At 36.9% G+C, this 18,581-nt stretch overlaps 1 pseudogene; it reads right to left on the reverse strand.

Annotated features, from left to right (window-relative positions):
* OR10AB12P (olfactory receptor family 10 subfamily AB member 12, pseudogene) lies at positions 11,463-12,375 on the reverse strand (annotated as a pseudogene).

Here is an 18,581-nt window from a genome sequence, read left to right on the forward strand (position 1 = left end):
CTCTTGCTCCAGCCTAGTAAGGGGAGAACTCATAAAAGAATGGGATGAAATACCCCTGATCAAACTGTGAAGTTTCCTCTCAGGTCAAAACAGGTGACTTCCCCATGGGAATGAGAAGGGTTCCTGAACTCCTCGGGGGTTGAATGAACAAACTCTTGGAGTGACTTGTTCATGGTCAGACTCACACATCCTGTTAAGAAAGCTTGAGGGAACTGCGTGGTGTTTACTCTGTGAAGCTTAATTTACCTCTATATCCTGATGACCACCACATTTGTTTCTCATTCGCTGTCCTCTGTTTAGTGTTTTAGACAAAAATATTTTTGACTAATGAAACTCAAGCACAAATTGCCTAAAACTAAATTAATTTTCTCCTTCTACCACCAACTTGCTCCCCTCAGTGTTCTGTACCCAGTAAGAAGCACCATTATTCAATCAATTCATTGATTCAGAAACGGAGAGAAATTTATTTTTTCCCCCTCGACATGCCTACACTCAATCACAAAGTCTTGTACATTCCGAAAACAATATTATCTCTTACTTTTCTTCATTTTCATTGTCAGTCCTTCTATATTCAGTTACCATCTTATATATTTATTTTATAGTAGCACTCCTGTGGTAACTAACTTTATGTGTTAACTTGGCTAGGCCGTGGTGAGCAGCTGTTTGACCAAAAACCAGTCTAGATGTTGCTGTGAAGGTATTTTTTAGATGTGATTAACATTTAAATCAGTAGACTTTGAGTAAAGCAGATTACCCTCCATAATGTGTGTGGCCCTTGTTTAATCAGTTGAAAACCTTAAGAGAAAAAACTGAGGTCCCCTGAAAAAGAGGGATTGTGTCTCCAGTCTGCTTTTGGACTCAAGACTGTGACATCAACTCTTACTGGATTTCTAGTCTACTGAACAGTCCTATGGATTTTGGAATTGAAATCTCCCACAATTGCATGAGCCAATTCCTTAAAATAAATCTCTCTCTCTTTCTCTGGTAATCCGTACTAGTACAACCCTAACTAGTTCTCCTCTCTTACTCTCTTCCAATTCATTCTTCATATGCCAACCACTGCCATAAATCTAAACAGATTAATTTCTTCATTAATATACCCCAAAGATCTTAGAGTAAAGGCAACAATTCTTAACATGGTTTACAAAGTCCTGCATATGGCCCCTGTTTTATTTCTCTCTCTCTCACTGCTCTTCCCTTAATCCCCAACAGACAAACTCTAGGAAGCAATCATTGGTCTTCTTTTAAATCCTTAAACATGTTCAATTTCTTTGCTGCCTCAGGACCCTCTCACATTCACTACCTCTACTTGGATGCATTTTCCCTTCACCTAACACCTTCTTATGCTATAGGTACCAACCTAAATATTGTTTCCCATCCTCATGAAAGCCTTCTTGAAACTTGAGACCTAATTAAGGACAACTGTTATCCCCCTTAGAATCCTGTGTATTTTCTTTGGAATACTCAGTGCACTTGTAGTTACAGAATCAGTATTTGTTTTCTCCACAATGCTGGCAGTTTCATATAGACAGCTACAATGTCTTTCTCCTTTCCCTATTTGACATGAATGAAAGAAAAATTAATAAGTGAATGGATGGCTGAATGAAGATTTTGCTCTGGTATGAATCACTGACTCTGCTGCCTTTGAATCTGTTGAATGTCAGGCTGATTCAAGTGATTGAATGTGTCAGATCCTGGTACAACTGTGACAGGATTTTACACAAAACCATCCTCATCACAATTATGCCACTGCCTCAACACTGTTTAACTCAGATTGGTAACTACAATCCCAGCCTAGTTTAGCCTATTTTAGTAAAAGTTTTATAATCACTCTCTTCTGAAGAACATTTATCTCCCTTATGTGTTTGCATGTTTGGAGAGTTAAAAGATCTAGAAACCAAACATTAGTAATAGTAGCAGTAGCAGTAGTAAGAGCATCAGCAATAGGAGCTATAAGATGAGATTGCACCCTAGATTTCAGGTATTATTCATGGTGATTTACAAGATGGAGCCAAACCTCAAGGTCACAAATATCCTCTTAATGTTTTGACTTCTTTTAGAGCATATACTTTCTGTGGAGGAACTCTTTGAGAATATTTCACCACTAAAGGACTTTCATTTGACTCCGACACATCCCATTCTAGCCAACTCTTTGTCTTCAAAGTAAGTATGGAGACTTCTACATTGGGATATATCAGGCTAACCTGTGCTAGACTAATTTTATGCCACAAAGTAAATAAGAAGGTGGATAAATATCTTTAAATGTTTGAAGGCATAGACTTCTGGTTCCATTGAAGATGAAGCAGATCCATTCCTCTAGGTCCTCCTGATCGTTACTGAAATCATCCCTAGATGTGACACAACAAACAAGCATAGGAAGACTCTGAAAGAAGGAAGAAGAAGGCAGACTCCTAGAACATGGGACCCGAGGAACCACATAGCAATGAGTCCCTGAGTTTTCTTATTGCTTCTATATATCCTGCACAGGGTGCTGCAGAAGCCTCCAAACCAGAACCACCAAAAGCTACAAAAAGAGCTCTAAGAAAAGCCTGTTCCTTCTAGCCAAATAATTGGGGAAAGGGTGGTCTTAACAGAACACAAAACCTTTTGGCACTACCTGCCCTATTCCAGACAAACACCAGTGCAAAAGTCATACCTCTCTCCCTCCCCCAGATTTCAATGAGGCCAAGTAGGGAGCTTGGCCTCATTGGATGGTGGTCCATCCACCCTCTCATTCCTCAGCCAGGCTGGTGTCTGTGGGGTCTAGTGAGGAAACGAGCCTCCACTGTCATTTGGAAGCAATGAGACTTACTGAGGGAGCGTGAGCTGGAGCTAATTATACTCTGCTCTCCTCTACTCCAACCCTATTTGTGAGTGCTCCAGTGGGAAGTTGAGCTTCCACATCTACCCTGTAACAACTAAGCAGTGTGAACAGCCTTACACTTCCTCCTTCCCTAGAGCCAGTGTGGCCAAACAAGGACCTGAGCTTTCTTGGAAGCAAGGAGGCATGGAAGTCCCATTATCACTGAGAAGGAGCCAACAGGGCAGAGGGCAGAATTGATCTTCCATCTCACTCATCTGGAAGGAGGCAGTGTGAGTCATCACTCTATTTTTTCCAGAGTTGTGTCAATAGTGCTGAGCAGGAAGCTGAACATCTACACTCATCTGGTGGTTGCAGCAACACTCAACAGGGGAACCCCCTCCTTAAAAAATCATTGAATGTGATCCAGAGTCTCATAACATAATATCCTATAGGTCTATGATACAATTGAAAACACTTTGTCATATCAAGAACCAGAAAAATCACAACTTGAATGAGAAAAGACAATATATGCTGATACCAAGATGAATGGGATGTTCAAATTATCTGACAAAGATTTTAAAGCAGCCATCAAACAAATACGTCAACAAGCTATCATTACTTTTCTTGATATTACTGAAAAAAAGAAAATTTCAGCAAAAAAATAGGTTATAAAAAATAACTAAAAGTGATAGAACTGAAAAATATAATCACTGAATTAAAAAATAAAACAACTTTCTGGATGGGCTCAACAGTCAAGCAGAAATGATAGATGATAGAATAAGTGAACTTGAATAAAGATAAATAGAAATGCCTGATCGGGGCTGGCCCTGTGGCCGAGTGGTTAAGTTTGCGCGCTCCGCTGCAGGCGGCCCAGTGTTTTGTAGGTTCGAATCCTGGGCGCGGACATGGCACTGCTCGTCAGACCACGCTGAGGCAGCGTCCCACATGCCACAACTAGAGGAACCCACAACGAAGAATACACAACTATGTACCGGGGGGCTTTGGGGAGAAAAAGGAAAGAATAAAATCTTTAAAAAAAAAGAAATGCCTGATCTAAACAAAAATAAAATAAATTGAAAAAAAGAACAGAACTACATGGGTTTGTGGGATAATAAAAAATGAACTAACATTCATAAAATGGGAGTCCCAGAAGAGGAGGAGAAAGAAAGGGGGACTGAGTAAGTATTTAAAGAAATGGAGGCTGAAAACTTCCCAAATTGTATGAAAGACATAGAGCTACAGATTCAGGAAGCTCAGCAAACTTCAAGCAGGATAAACCCAAAGAGATACATAGCAAGACACAGCATAATTAAAATTCTAACAAGTTAAAACAAAAAAAAATTTTGAAAGCACCCAGAGAGAAAGGACTCATTATTTATTTGAAAAAGTAATGTAAACGACAAATTTCTCATGAAACCATGAAGGCCAGAAGGAAGTGGCACAATATTTTTCAAGCACTAAAAGCAAAGAATTTGCAAATGTAAATTCTATATTTGGCACAAATAGCGTTCAAGAATGAAGGAGAAATAAATACATTTCTGATGAAAGAAAGCTAAGAGAACTTTTTGCCAACAAATCTACCTTTAAGTAATAGCAAAAGGAAGTTCTGTAAACAGAAAGTAAATAAGAAAAAGAAGATTTGGAACTTCAGTAGTTAAAATATACACAGTACAGAATGACTTTTTTAAATTGAGTTCATAATAGTTTACATCAATGTGAGATTTCAGTTGTACATTATTTCTTGACTGTCACCACATAAGTGCTCCCCTTCACCCCCTGTGCGCTCCTCCCACCCCCTTCCCCTGGTAACCACTGAACTGTTTTCTCTGTCTATGTATTTGTTCATATTCCATATATGAGTGAAATCATCTGTTTGTCTTTCTCAGAATGGCTTATTTCACTTAGCATAATTCCCTCCAGGTCCTTCCATGTTATTGCAAATGGGATGAATTTGTCTTTTTTCTGTCTGAGTGGTATTTCATTGTATATGTATATATACCACATCTTCTTTATCCAATCATCAGTCAATGGACACTTGGATTGTTTCCATGTCTCAGCTATTGTGAATAATGCTGCAGTGAACATAGGGGTACATATGCTACTTTGGATCATTGATTTCAAATTGTTTGGGTAGATATCCAGTAGTGGGATAGCTGGGTCATATGGTAGTTCTATTTTTAGTATTTTGAGGAATCTCCATACTGTTTTCCACAGTGGCTGCACCAGTTTGCATTCCCACCAGCAGTGTATGAGCATTCCTTGTTCTCTACACCAGCTCCAACATTTGTTATTTTTAGTCTTAGTGATTATAGCCATTTTAACAGGCGTAAGGTGGTATCTTAGTGTAGGTTTTGTTTGCATTTCCTTGATGATTAGTGACATTGAACATCTTTTCATGTGTTTATTTGCCATCTGTATATCTTCTTTGGAAAAATGTCTGTTTATATCCTCTGCCCAATTTTTGATCGGGTTGTTTGCTTTTTTATTGTTCAATTGTGTGAGTTCCTTATATATTATGGAGATTAACCCCTTGTCAGATATATGATTTGCAAATATTTTCTCCCAATTGGTGGGTTGTCTCTTTGTTTTGATTCTAGTTTCTTTTGCCTTGCAAAAGCTCTTTAGTCTGATGAACTCCCACTTGTTTATTTTTTCTTTTGTTTCCCTTGTCTGAGATGACATGGTATTTGAAAAGATCCTTTTTAGTTCGATGTCAAAGAGTATACTACCTATATTATCTTCCAGGAGTTTTATGGTTTCAGGACTTATCTTCAAGTCTTTGATCCATTTTGACTTTATTTTTGTATATGGCCTGAGATAATGGTCTACTTTCATTCTTTTGCAAATAGTCCATATTTCCCAACACTTCATTCTTTTGCATGTGGCTGTCCAGTTTTCCCAACACCATTTATTGAAGAGGCTATCTTTTCTCCATTATATCTTCAAGTCTTTGAACAATTTTGAGTTTATTTTTGTGTGTGGTGTGAGGTAGTGGTCTACCTTGATTCTTTTGCATGTGGCTGTCCAGTTCTCCCAACACCATTTATTGAAGAGGCTATCTTTTCTTCATTGTATATTCTTGGCACCTTTGTTGAAGATTAGCTGTCCATAGATGTATAGTTTTCTTTCTGGGCTTTCAGTTCTGTTCCATTGATCTGTGTGCCTGTTTTTGTACCAGTACCATGCCATTTTGATCACTATGGATTTGTAGTACATTTTCAAGTCAGGGATTGTGATACTTTCAGCTTTCTTCTTTTTTTCTCAGGATTGCCTTAGCAATGCAGGGTGTGTCTTTGCCCCATATGAATTTTAGGATTCTTTGCTCTATTTCCGTGAAGAATGTCATTGGGATCCTGATTTGGATTGCATTGAATCTGTAGATTGCTTTGGGCAGTATCAACAATTTAACTATGTTTATTCTTCCAATCCACATGCAGGGAATCTCTTTCTATCTCTTTATGTCAGTATCAATTTCTTTCAGTAATGTCTTACAGTTTTCATTGTATAAGTCCTTCACCTCCTTGGTTAAATTTATTCCTGATACTTTATTCTTTTAGTTGCGATTGCAAATAGAATTGTATTCTTGAGTTCTCTTTCTGTAAGTTCATTATTGGAGTATAGAAAAGCAACTGATTTTTCTAAGTTTATTCAGTACCCTGCAACTTTACTGCAGTTTTTAATTATTTCTGTTAGTTTTCCAATGGATTTTTTTTTGATTTTCTCTATATAAGATCATGTCATCTGCAAACAGTGCAAGTTTCACTTCTTCACTCCCTATTTAGATTCCTTGTATTCCTTTCTCTTGCCTAATTGCTCTGGCCCAAACCTCCAGTACTATGTTGAATAAGAGTGGTAATACTGGGCATCCTTGTTTTGTTCCTGTTCTCAGTGGGATGGTGTTCAGTTTTTGCCCATTGAGAATGATGTTGCCTGTGGGTTTGTCATATATGGCCTTTACTATGTTGAGGTAAGTTCCTTCTATCCCCATTTTGTTAAGAGGTTTTTTTTTTTTATCATAAATGGCTATTGGATATTGTCAAATGCTTTCTCTGCATCTATTGAGATGATCATATGGTTTTTATTCCTCAATTTGTTGATGTTGTGTATCACGTTGATTGATTTGCAGATGTTGAACTATCCCTGTGTTCCTGGTATGAATCCCACTTGATCATGACGTATAATCCTTTTGATGTATTGCTGAATTCAGGTTGCCAAAATTCTGTTGAGGAGTTTTTCATCTATGTTCATCAGCAATATTGGCCTGTAGTTTCCTTTTTTGTGCTGTCCTTGTCAGGCTTTGGTATCAGAATGTGTTAGAAAGTGTTCCATCTTCCCTAATTTTTTGGAATAGCTTGAGAAGTATAGGTATTAAATCCTCTCTGAAAGTTTGGTAAAATTCCCCAGGAAAGCTGTCTGGTCCTGGGGTTTTATTCTTTGGGATGCTTTTGATTACTGTTTCAACCTCTTTCCTTGTAATTAGTATATTCAGATTGTCTGTTTCTTCTTGACAGCTTTGGGAGGTTGTAAGTCTAAGAATTTATCCATTTCCTCTAGGTTATCCATTTTGTTGGCATATAGTTTTTCATAGTATTCTCTTATAATCTGTTCTATTTCTTTGGAGTCTCTTGTTATTTCTCCTCTTTCACTTCTGATTTTGTTTATCTGAGCTTTCTCTGTTTTTCCTTGTAAGTCCGGGTAGGGGTTTGTCAATTTTATCTATCTTCTCAAAGAACCAGCTCTTTGTTTCATTGATCCTTTCTATTGCCTTTTTTGTTTCAATAGAATTTATTTCTGCTCTGATTTTTATTATTTCTCTCCTTCTGCTGACTTTGGGCTTTGTTTGTTCTTCTTTTTCTAATTCAATTAGGTGTAGTTTGAGATTGCTTATTTGGATTTATTCTTATTTGTTAAGGTGAGCTTGTATTGCGATGAATTTCCCTCTTAATACAGCTTTTGCTGCATCTCATATGAGTTGGTGTGGTATGTTTTCATTTTCATTTGTCTCCAGATATTTTTTGATTTCTCCTTTAATTTCTTCAATGATCCATTGCTTGTTCAATAGCACGTTGTTTAGTCTCCACATCTTTGTCCCTTTCTCAGCTTCTTTCTTGCAATTAATTTCTAGCTTTATAGCATTATGGTTGGAAAAGATGCTTGTTATTATTTCTATTTTCTTAAATTTATTGAGGCTTGCCTTGTTTTCCAATATATGGTCTATCCTTGAGAATGTTCCATGCACACTTGAGAAGAATGTGTATTCTACTGGTTTTGGATGGAGTGTTCTATATATTTCTATTAAGTCCAACTTGTTTAGCTTTTCATTTAATTCCACTGTTTCCTTGTTGAGTTTCTGTCTGGATCATCTATACATTGATGTGAGTGGGGTGTTGAGGCCCCCCACTATTACTGTGTTATTATTGATATCTTCTTTTAGGTTTGTTAATAGTTGCTTTATGAACTTTGGTGCTCCTATGTTGGGAGCATAGATCTTTATAAGCATTATTTCTTCTTGATGGAGTGTCCCTTTGATCATTATATGCTGCCCCTTTGTCTCTCTTTATCTGTCTTATCTTGAAGTCTACTTTATCTGATATGAGTATTGCAACACCTGCTTTCTTTTGTTTGCCATTGGCTTGGAGAATCACCTTCCACCCCTTCACTCTGAGGCTGTGTTTGTCATTGGAGCTGAGATGTGTTTCCTGGAAGCAGTAAACTGTTGGGTCTTGTTCTTTAATCCATCTCACTACTCTGTGTCTTTTTTTTGGAGAATTCAATCCATTTACATTTAGGGTGATCATTGATGTATGAGGGCTTAATGCTGTCATTTTATCACTTGTTTTCTGGTTTTCCTGCATTTCCTTTTTTTCTCATCCCATGTGTTTTGGTCCACCCATTGAATTATGTAGTTTTTTCATGATATATTTCTTTGTTTTTTCCTTATTTATTTTTTATGTCTCCATTCTGCTTCTCTGTTTAGTGATTACCATGAGGTTTGTATTTAGAATCTCATGTATAAGATAGTCCCTTTTCTGATGGCCTCTTATTTCCTTAGTGTAAACCAGATTCAGTCCCTTTCCTCCTCTCCCCCTAATTTGTTTTTCTCATATCTTATTCCAACCTGTGTTGTGAGTTTGTGGTTAAAGTGACAAGATTGTCTTTGTTTTTGGTGTTTTCCTTCCCTTTAGCCTAATGCTATAGTTGAATATTTGCTATCCTATTCTACTTCTGTCTACCTATTTATCTCCTTACTCTGTGTTTTGTGAACCCTTTCTCCCTTTTTTTCTTTTTTTGCATATGAGGGCCTTCTTGAGTATTTCTTATAGGGAGGTCTTGTGGCTACGAAGTCCCTTAGCTTTTGTTTGTCTGGGAAAGATGTAATTTCTCCTTCATATCTGAAGGATATTTTTGCTTGTTAGAGTATTCTTGGCTGAAGATTCTTGTCTTTCAAAGATTTGAATATGTTGTTCCATTCTCTCCTAGCTTGTAAGGTTTCTGCAGAGAAATCCACTGAAAGACTGATAGGGGTTCCTTTGTAGGTTATTTTCTTCTGCCTTGCTGCACTTAGTGTTCTTTCTTTGTCATTCATTTTTGCCAGTTTTACTACTATATGCCTTGCAGTAGGTCTTTTTACACTGACAAATCTATGAGATCTGGAAGCCTCTTCCATACATATTTCCCTCTCTTTCTCTGTGTTTTGGACGTTCTCTGTTATTATTTCTTTGAACATGCCTTCTGCTCCATTCTCCTCTTCATCTTCTTGAATACCTATAATTTTTATGTTGCATTTCCTCATTGAGTCAGATATTTCTTGGAGAGTTTCTTCATTTCTTTTTAGTCTTAGTTCTCTCTCCTCTTCTGTCTGGAGCATTTCAACATGTCTACCTTCGATTATGCTGATTTGCTCCTGTTTGATGTCCACTCGAGCATTCAGGGAATCTATATTTTATTTTATCTCTTCCATTGTGTCTTTCATCTCTAATATTTCTGATTTATTCTTCTTTATAGTTTCAATCTCTTTTGTGAAGTAGTTCCTGAACTCTTTGAATTGTTTCTCTACATTCTCTTTTACTTCGTTGAGTTTTTCCATGATAGCTATTTTGAATTCATTGTCGTTTAGCTTACATATTTCTGTGTCCTCAGGACTGAGTTCTGGGTGCTTGTCATTTTCTCTCTGGTCTGGAGATTTGATGTAGTGTCTGATGTTGGAAGGGCAGGTCTTTCTCATTCTGATATTATTTGGTTGCAGTTACCACCTATCACCACTGGGTGGGGGGTCGAGAGCCACATATTTTGAGCCCTCTGCTTTCTGTCAAAATCTCAGGCAGTGGAGCAGCTTGGTATGGGGTGGGTGGGGGAAGGGGCACTTTCTCCTGCATGCAGTCTGGTATTTCTCAATCAGCTCTGCCTATGTGGTCTCCTGGGGTGTTGGCTTGATGAGGTCACAACCCAGGAAAGCTTTCACCCCATTAAAGGGCTTCTCTTTAGGCTGTAGGGGCCCTAGGGAGCCTTGGGTGATCCTGTGAACCAGCATCCCCTCCCCAGCTCCTTTCCTCATGGATCCCCCCTCAGTCCTGATTGAAGTCTTTAGGGGAGGGAGCAAAGATCTCTCTTACCCCATTCCAGCTCCTATGAGGGAGGCTCCAGCCTCTCTGCCCTCTGTCATGTGGCTGCATGTCTCTCTTAGGTTTTTGTATGACGTTAGGGTGTCCTCTGTTGGAGTATGGATGTCCCTTTTTGTTGTATGTTGGAGGGGAGAGAGTCCTGGGAAAGTTCACTCTGCCATGATATTGATGTCACTCTTCCAGAATGAAAATTTTAAAAGACAACATATGAAAATGTGAGATGCATTTAAAGTAGTGCTGAGAGGGAAATTCACAGCTCTAAATACTTGCATTGCTAAAGAGGAAAGGTCCTAGAATATATAAAATAATCTTGAAAAGAAGAATACAGTGGGAAGAATCATTCTGCCTGATATAAAGGCTTATTTTATAGCTACAGTTATCAAAAAAGTGTGGTAATGGTAGAAGAACAGACACACAGATCAATGAACCAACTAGAGAAACTACAGAAAGACCCACCAGATATGCCCAAGTGATTTTTTCAAAAGGTGCAAAAACCATCCACTGAAGGATAGAAGGCTTTTCAAAAATTTTGCTGGAGCAACAGGCCATCCATGGAGGGTGGAAACCCCTCGCCCTAAACCTCACACGTCAGACAGGAATTAACTCAAAACAGATCATAGTCTTAAATGTAAAATGTAGAACTATAAACTATAAGCCTTTAGGAAAAAATAGATGAAAATATTTAAGACATAGGGCCAGTCAAAAAGTTTTGGGAATTGACACTAAAACTACAATATAGAAAGATTCATCTAACTACTATCATGAAAATACTGTGTTCCACAACATGTTTTAAATTGTTTAGTGCATGCATTTATCTTTACACACACAGTTTAACACACTCATGTATTTAAAAATATGTTAAAACTGTATCCTGTTTGTACTAGAACAATGGTGATGTCAGAATATATATGGTAATTAGATAGTACTTTAATTGTTTTGTATACAAAGTGATAATTTTTGGAAGTAGTCCTGTTTTTCCACTTTTATTTATCAGTATCTGTACATTTTTAAATGTTCTGGGTTCTTTTATTTACCATCTGAGGGATAAACCTATTTGCATTACCTAGGACTTTCCTTAGGGCTTCTGCATTTGTTTGTTTCTCAGACTGTAAAGGACGAGATTAAGCAGAGGTTTCAGTACTGTATATGTCACAGCCATAAACACATCTTCACAGAATGTATCACTGTCCTTGGACCTCAAATAAACAAAGCAAGCAAACCCATAGTGGGTGTACACTGCAGTGAGGTGGGAGGAGCAAGTCTAGAAGGCCTTATACCTGCCCTTTGCAGAAGGCGTCTTCAAAACTATGGACCCAAGGAAGATGTAGGAAATCATAACTAAAATAAAGCTTCCCACCAACACAAAGGCAGAGAGTACAAAAACAGCCATTTCATGATATAAAGCATAATTACAAGCAAGGGAAACCATAGCAGAGATGTCACAGGAGAAGTGCTGGATGGTGTTGGAGTAACAAAAAAGCAAGTTGAATACAGTGATGACAATGCTCAGAGAAAGCAGGAACCAAACCACCCAAGAGGCATCATGTGCTTTGAAGCAGATTTTATGGGTCATTCGGATGTCACAATGTGGTGGGTTGTGAATGGCTGTATATCAGTCATAGAACATGGCAGCTATGATGAAGCAGTTATTGCCTGACAAGCCAAAGAAGAAAAACATCTGTGTGGCACACTCAGGAAGACAAATGGTCTTGCTGTCTGATAGCAAGTCCACTAACATTCAGGGAGGATTACCATAGTGGTACAAGTTTCTGAAAATGACAGGCCACAGAGGAAAAAGTACATGGAGGTGTGAAGGTTGTGAATGAGCTTGATAGCCACCTTTATGCACAGGTTTGCAGTTGAGATGGTCACACGGGAGAAGAAAAATACCACAAAAAGGAGACTCTGCAGGTCTGGGAAACTGGAAAAACCCCACAGAAGGAATGGGGTGGGCAAAGCAACTTTGCTCCACGGGTGCAGAGGTTCTTGAGGTTAAGACTCTGAGATGATTATAAAAAGATCCTTATGCAGTGATGTCACTTAGACTTTAATCAAGGGCACCTGGGCAAGTTTCAGGCACGTCTTCATGGGAGAGCCTGAGAAAGGGATGCAATGTGCACCTGACTGAAGTCAAGTTCAGGAGTCAGAACGATGAGAGTGATTCTAGTATGAGAATCTGCATAAATGACAGAGAGTAGGTCCAAATGCCTTCTTGAATTCTACTCACAAAAGCACTATTAATCTCTCTTTTTTCCCAATCAAGATGTGCAGGTAAGAGGCAAAATATGAATTAAACTACTTTGTTCTGATCCACTGGATTTTGTAATGCCACTGGTACCTTGGTACTCAGAAGTGCTTAGTAAACTATTGATCAAATAAATAACATAATTCAATCATTTACATCACGTAAAATGGATATGACATTTAAAAAATTTAGAGAGATCTGTGAAATTTTCTAAGAGAACTGACTTTTCTTTCAATGCAACGCTCTTTCATTTCACTTTTTCAGTGCACCATTATGAAGTGGCTCTGTAGGTCTTAAATGTGACAATGACTAGACCACGTAAATTAATTTAACATGTTGTGACTTTTGCTTGGTTCCTATCCATGGTAATAATTGGAGCTTGAGATACATAATATCATTAGTTCTTAATACATATAAATAATTTTTAATTTCTTAAGAGCTTCTTATTGAAGTTATTTTCCAGATGCCTAATACAATATAATGGACTAGCTTGGAGTCAAAATGATTTCAAAGATACTGTCGCATTCTAGAATGGCATATTCTGATCATTATGTTCTAGTCAACTTTTGGACTTTTGTCAGAACCTCAAGGATGTTTTCTAGCAGGTATACTTGTTATGCAGTTTGCTGTGAAGTGCAGAACTGAGTAAAACCAAGTCCCATTCGTCAGATCAATTTACCAATCATATTTCTACTTCAAACGTTAATTAAACATCTAACCTTGTAGGAGATGAGGGCAGAAAAGTGATGTGAAGACATGCCATAGAATTTTGATTTTAACTTCTGTCATTTTTAAAGGGAAAAGGAAAAAAAATAGTAAGGAGTTAGCAGTGGAAAATGAAATAGTGTGCAAGAGAAAGAGAGAAACACTGGCTGGGAATTATTCTGTAGAACTAACAAAGATGTTGTTATTTGAAGATTTGGTATTTTCTATTTGTATTGTAGTTATGAGCAAAGAATAAAAGAGGAGTTAGGCTTGTAACCAGTACCTAATTTAATACCTATAATGTGCCGGACAATATGCTGGGGTTAGACAGAGCTGTCTTGTGTAATCCTTACCAGTCTATGTGCTGGACATTTTTCTTCTGATTTTGTAAAAGACAGAGCAAGCTACAGAGTGATTAAGTGATTATATAAGTTATAACTTTATTATACAAATATTGACTAAATGCATATGATGTGCCAGGCTTTTTTACATGGGAAACACAACAAGGAACCAGACACACAGGATCTCTGTGATGTGGGAGAATGACTACTTTTGTTTGTGGTGTTGGGAAGCCCTCTCTGAGGAGGTGACATACTTAAGGGGAGAGTAGAATGGGAATGAGCAGCCAACAGGTAAAGATCAGGGGAGAGAGCACCACAGGCACAGTTACACAGCAAACACAAGACCCTCACACGGGAAATTCATCTACCCAAGCAATTCAACCAAGACCCATACGGTTTACTGTGAAGACCACTCCAGTCTCTTTCCTTGGAAGCTTTCCCTGTCTATTTACCTCTAATGGAAACATCTTTCCATTCTTATTGTTTCAGGTACCACTTACCTTGTGTGACTCTCCAATTTCCTCCTCTAGCAAAAAGGAACCTCCAATTTCCTTTGGCACATCTCCAGTGCTGGAATGATCTCCAATAATTGGATGCAATGTTTTCAGAACTAATCTAGCTGTATTTCCCCCAAGTCAGAATTTCCTCTTCTACTTCCTGTTTAAGTTAGTTACAGTCATCAGAGAGCTACCATCAGCCTCTATTTTTCATTCCTCCATCATCTTTTTATCCAATAAGTCACTTCAAAATTCCAGATGTCCTTTTACTAGCATCCTTATCCTCTTTTTTTATTCCCTCTGCTACTGTCCTGGATCTATCCCATAGGGTGAATATGGTGCCTCCGTGCTTGTCTAGTAGTCACAATTCTGCATTTTTATCTTCATCACTACATGGTGACCCAGTGTTAGATTTCTTAAAACAGGATGTATTAAATCACTGATAGTGACAGAAATAGTGAATGGCTACACACTGCTTAGAGGAGGAAATCCAGATACCCCCGCATATTTGGTGCTGATCGCAAACTGATCCCTAGACACTGCTCCTGCCTCAGTCTCCACCACATCCTCTATCTACCATATCCTCAAACCAGACACAGTCTATCTTTGCTATTATCTCCATCCACCACTCTTCTAAATGCAAAGGAAATCTGCTACAGGTAGAGTAATGGAAATAACAGTGTCATTTCCTTCTAGAAAATGGAGCTAAAGGTACCACTGCTCCTCTCTTCAATTATGAAGAAATCTGTGTGTTGAATTTTCTTCATAACAGTGTTAACAATCTTCTTGGAAATAATAACATAGGGCATCAATCATTTCATTCATTCTTTCAAAAAATTATATTGTGTGCTCTTATATTGTAGGCACTGTCTGAGTCTATGGGAAATATAAGTAACAAACAGCCAATGACGTCTGCGTGCATAGAATTTATCATCAGCATTTGCAAAGAAGAAAGAGAAGAAACTGTGGCCTAGCATTAACTGAATATGCCAAAAAATTAAACTAGGAAAGAATAACTTGATAACTCTGTCAGGCAGAGTAGTCATCAATTAAACTCAAATCATTTAAACTTCCTCTACCAGCTTCTGGAAAGAACAGAAAGAGGAAGATCAATACTGGAGATTTAGAAAAAGGAAAGAAGTGAGACAAAACACAAATAAATAACATCGGAGTGAGAATTACTTGTTTGACTTAGCAGCCCATTTTCTTGAATGCAAAAATAATACTTTATAAATGATGCAGTTGTTCTGAAAGAGAAAAAATTATCTTTTTTGATAGCATTGATCCTTGTTATTCATTTCAATAACTTAATAATAATAAAAGAGAACATTTCAATCGCCTTCTAAAGATTCCTCATGTCCGTTTGCAGTCCATACTTCCCTCTGTCCCTGGCCCCAAATAACTGTTGATCTACTTTTTGACAATATAGATTAATATGTTTTCCTAGAGTTTTATAAATGAGAATAACATAGCATGTGCCCATCATATCTGACATTTTTCTATTAATATATTTAGTTTGAGATTCATTCATGTTTTGTATATGAGTAATTTATCTCTTCTTATTACCGAGTAGTATTTTCTTATATCGATATATCAAATTTTTATCCACTCACCTGTTAGCAGGCTTTGAGGTTGTTTCTACTTTGGGACTTCTGTGAATTAAGGTGTTATTATGAACATTCAAGTGACCTGGGTACCAATATATGTTTTCACTTGTCTTAGTTAAATACAAAGAAGTGGGCATGCTGGATCTTATAGTAGATATAAAAATATTTACACCTATATATTAAAATATTTTTAAGAAACTAGTTTCTAAAATGGTTATATGGTTTTATATTCCCATGTGTAATGTTGAGAATTCCAGTTGCTCCAAAACCTTGATAACATTTGATATTATTCTTTGATTTTAGCCATTCTAATAATTGTACAAGAGCACCTCTTTTTAATTTTAGCTTGTATTTCTCTGATGACTCATGATGCTAAGCATCTTCTCACATGTTTACTGTCCATTTGTATATCTCCTTTTTGATGTACCTGTTCAAAGCTTACCCCATTTTAAAAATTAGGCTCTTGATCTTCTTATTATTCAGTTCTAAGAGTTCTTTATACAATCTACATGCAAGACCTTTTTCATGTGTATGTATTGCAAACATTTTCTCCCTTTCAGTGTTCTGGACTGTTCTGTCTGGAAAGCAAATATTTTAAATTTTGAGGAATTCCAATATGTCATTTTTATTTCTTTTATGGTTTGTGCTTCTGTGTCCTACCTAAAAAATCTTTGCTTACTCTAAAGTCACAAAGATTTTTTTTCATATGTGTAGCTCTAGAAATTTTATAAGTTTTGTATTTACACCTGTGATACTTTTTGAGTTAATTTTTGTGTAGAGTATGAGATAAGGATTGTTGGTCACATTTTCCATATGAATACAAAGTTGTTTCAATAACATATGCTGAAAATTCTTTCACCGTAGAATTACGCTTAACATTAGTTCAATATCAATTGATCAGTATATTATGGATATATCCAGTACTTATGGGGATCTATTTATGGACGTTTTGTTCCTTTGACTTGTGTGTCCATCGTTTCCCCACACGGTACTATCTTAGTTTTATGGTAAGTCCTCAAGTCATGTAGTGCAAATTCTCCAAATTTATTCTTCATTTTTAAAAATTGCTTTCACTGTTCTGGTTAATTTGCATATCCACATAGAATCAGTTTGTTTATTTATACAAAAGGTCCTTCTAGAATTTTTATCCATATATTGCATTGAATACATATATAAATTTTTGGAGAATTAACACTTTAATAGTATTAAGTTTTCCAATCCATGAACGTAGTATATTATGCTCCATTTATTTATGTCTTCTTTAATTTCTCCAAGTTCTACAATTTTTTGAAGGTGTATTGTATAGCTTTTCATAAATTTATTCCTAAATATTTATTTTTTAACATACTATAAATGTATTTTTTCCATTTTAATATTTCCATTGTTTGCTGCCAGTATATAAAAATAGAATTGCTTTTGTATATTATACTTCCATCCTGTGCTCTTACTAAATGAGTTATAGTACGTTTTATATATTTCTTAACATTTTCTTAGCATTTTTGCACGAACACATCTACAATTGGAGACAGTTTTACTTTTTCCTGTTTCGTCTTTATACTATTTTTATTACTGGTTACCCTATTTAAATACCTGGGACCTCTAGCATAATGTTGAATAAAAGTCCTTACGATAGATTCCTTGTGTTTATCCCAAATGTAGATGGAATTCTTTCAACATTTTACCACTAAGAATGATGTTAGCTGAACATTTTTCATGGATGCTCTTTATCAGATATTGTTGTTGGTGTTGTTCTCCTCTTACCCTTTCCTGTCATCTTTTAGATTATTTGAATTTTTAAAAATTCTATTAAAATTTTTCCACTGGCATTTTAGGCATATCTCTTTGCATTAGTGCTTGCTTTTAGGATAAGAATGTATGTTCCTAAATATTCACAGTTTGCCTAGAGTTAATAATTTATAGAGCCCCTAAGACCCTATATGTTGATTTTCCTCCTTCCATCTTTTTCCTATATTTGTTGCATATATGTCTTACATCTCTATACACTCTATACATAAAGACCTCACAAGACAATATTACAATTTTTTATCTGCTGAATTTTATGTATTTTAAAGAAATTAAGAAGAATACAATATATTTTTATATTAAGCTAGTATTTATCATTTTAGATTCTCTTCATTCATTCCTGCAAATGAGAGATTTCCATTTTCCCCATTGATATCTTCCTTCCTGGCTGTATGACCAAGGTTACTGCTGTAGCAACAGTGATTTGATTCCACTAAGACATGTGAGAGGCCCAGAGATTGTCTTCTAGAATTGTCCAGCTGAAGAGTGGGGGAGGAATGTATATGCTCTGAATCTCAGCCTCCATTGATTAGTGTTGGCCCTGGGACCTTAACTGCTTCCACACTGGGACTTACTTGCCTGTGGACTGAGCAGGCTGCTCATGGATTCCCAGAAAATCTTAGGTTTCAGGGAAGGACTGGAAGGCTGAAGTGGACATATTATGGCAGCACCAGAAGTGGGAAGCTGACAATGTGAGTCAGAATCACCCAGCACAAGTGGATTAATTCTTCAGTCTCAGTTCTCCCATCTGATCAATGAGGATAATAAAGAACTTAGATCGTGAAATTGTTGTGAAGATTAACTCAGTGTAAACTGTTAAGCACAGTTCTTGGCAAAAAGTGAGCCCTGAATGGATGTTTGTTCTTATCGTTTTGTTGATGGCAAACTCCAGTTTCTCAAAAGAGGAACTTCAGGGGTTGGGATAGAAGATAATAAAATTAAGATTAGCAAGAGAATT

The sequence above is a fragment of the Equus caballus genome, chromosome 7, assembly GCF_041296265.1.
Source record: "Equus caballus isolate H_3958 breed thoroughbred chromosome 7, TB-T2T, whole genome shotgun sequence".
NCBI classification, from domain to species: Eukaryota; Metazoa; Chordata; class Mammalia; order Perissodactyla; family Equidae; genus Equus; species Equus caballus.